Source organism: Pteropus alecto, unplaced genomic scaffold, assembly GCF_000325575.1.
Source record: "Pteropus alecto unplaced genomic scaffold, ASM32557v1 scaffold301, whole genome shotgun sequence".
Classification (NCBI taxonomy): Eukaryota; Metazoa; Chordata; class Mammalia; order Chiroptera; family Pteropodidae; genus Pteropus; species Pteropus alecto.
The window spans coordinates 242,713-244,524 of NW_006431043.1; the positions used below are offsets into that span (position 1 = coordinate 242,713).

Genomic DNA, 1,812 nt, shown 5'->3' on the forward strand with positions numbered 1-1,812 from the left:
ATGTTTTAAATCAGAAACAGGGCATTAAATAATAATAAAATACAGATACACACATTTTTTTCTGGAATGGTTTTAATATGTCTCAGCTTTTACCAATTATTGAATATTCTTGGGAGTCTTACAGGATTTTTTTTATATTTTCAATTTGAAATATGACTTTGGTAAATGGCTTGGCCTTTCTATTGAGAATGCATGAATGCTGTCATGGGGCTGAAATTATTAATGTGCATAAATATTCCTTTTCTCCTTTTCTTTGAGGCACAGGAGATTATTGTTTCCTTCTCCAACCATTGAAGTTAAGTGTGGTCATGTGACTATTTCAGTCAATGATTCATAGGTAGAAGTGACATGTGTCATGTCAGGCTTGAACATTTAATTGCTGGCGCAAGGCCCTCCAGTACTGCTCCTCCTCTGACATTACAAGTAGGGGAGCATTTGTGAACTTGGAGCCCCTCATCAGTCCAGGTCTCTAAATATCTACGATTAACACAGCACAACTAACAACCCGAGTGGTACATATAGCATGTGTGAGAAGTAAACCTTTGTTTTTTCAAACAGAGATTGAAAAACAAACAAACTAAGCAGCCAAGCAATAACAACAAAAACAGAACATAGCCTAGCCTGAACTACTTAGTACTTGTTCTTTAATAAAAAACAGATGACTCCTTTTTTTAGCTATAGAGGAATCACCTAACTATACGATATTATTTTTAAACTATTTGCTGTAGCTGAAATGCTTCCTCAATTAAATCTAAGTACTATATGTTAGCAGAATGCTGGTTATTTCGCACAGTAATAAAGTAGTTCTCTATTTACATTCAGCAAATTCTGGCAATTTAAAGGTTATCTCTTCATATAAATAAGACAGTGCTAGAACGTCAAAAGTAAATGACCACAAATGTTTTTGTCAGGAATAGGACACAATAATAGAAATAGTATCTATCTTATTGCAGCTCTTTTAACTGTGTCGCACTGATTGAAAACTAAATTGAAATTATTAAAACGCATCACAAAATCCCTCATCAAGATGTAATATGAGCCACCAAAGTTTATATTAAAATATACCTAGTTTATTTATAGTGTCTTTTTTCTTTTTTCCTTTTTTGCAAGTTTCAGATATTTATTAATCAGTGTAAACCCCGATGCAATACACCAACATGATTTTGTGCATTTGGAGAAGAAATACTTCCTGGTTAAGTGGATAATTGCGCAGATGGTTTCTGAAAGACCTTTATTCTAAGCAGCTTTATAGTGAAACATTTCATTTAGAAGTCTGGACTTTCTTCAGTTTGTTGTAATCTACATTTACTAAATAGAACTGGTATTGCTCATTGGGACCCTGTTTGTTCCAGGGTTCTGGGTTATTCTTTCTGTCCCAACAGACAGCTGGATTGAACAATGCCAGATGCAAGATACACAGCATTACTCTAGTACTTCTGGTTCCAATAAATATAAAAAGGGGGCTCAAGCTTGGATGCTTCTTGTTCTGATGGAGGATCTGGCAGACCATGGTTGCCGGCAGAGGGCTCAGGTCCCTAGTGTTATTTTTCTTGATAAGGTTATTCTTGTTTGTCTGTGTTAAAATTAATTATACAGAAATGTTAATGTTTATTCTTTTTCCTTAATATATATCATTAAGATAATATTAATGCAATTTTAAAATCAAACACTTACTGCCGAATATGAAAAATCATTTTTTCTCTCTACAACCTCGTTCTGTCGATTCTATCTCCACACTTCAGAAGCTCTAGAATTCATGTACTTGGAGCACTCCAACTTCTGCATCCTGACTTTGAAATATCCAGGCAAAAC

At 34.4% G+C, this 1,812-nt stretch overlaps 1 pseudogene; it reads right to left on the reverse strand.

Moving 5' to 3' along the window:
* Nucleotides 1-1,261: 1,261 nt before the first annotated feature.
* On the reverse strand, nt 1,262-1,510 carry LOC102895463 (annotated as a pseudogene).
* Nucleotides 1,511-1,812: the final 302 nt, after the last annotated feature.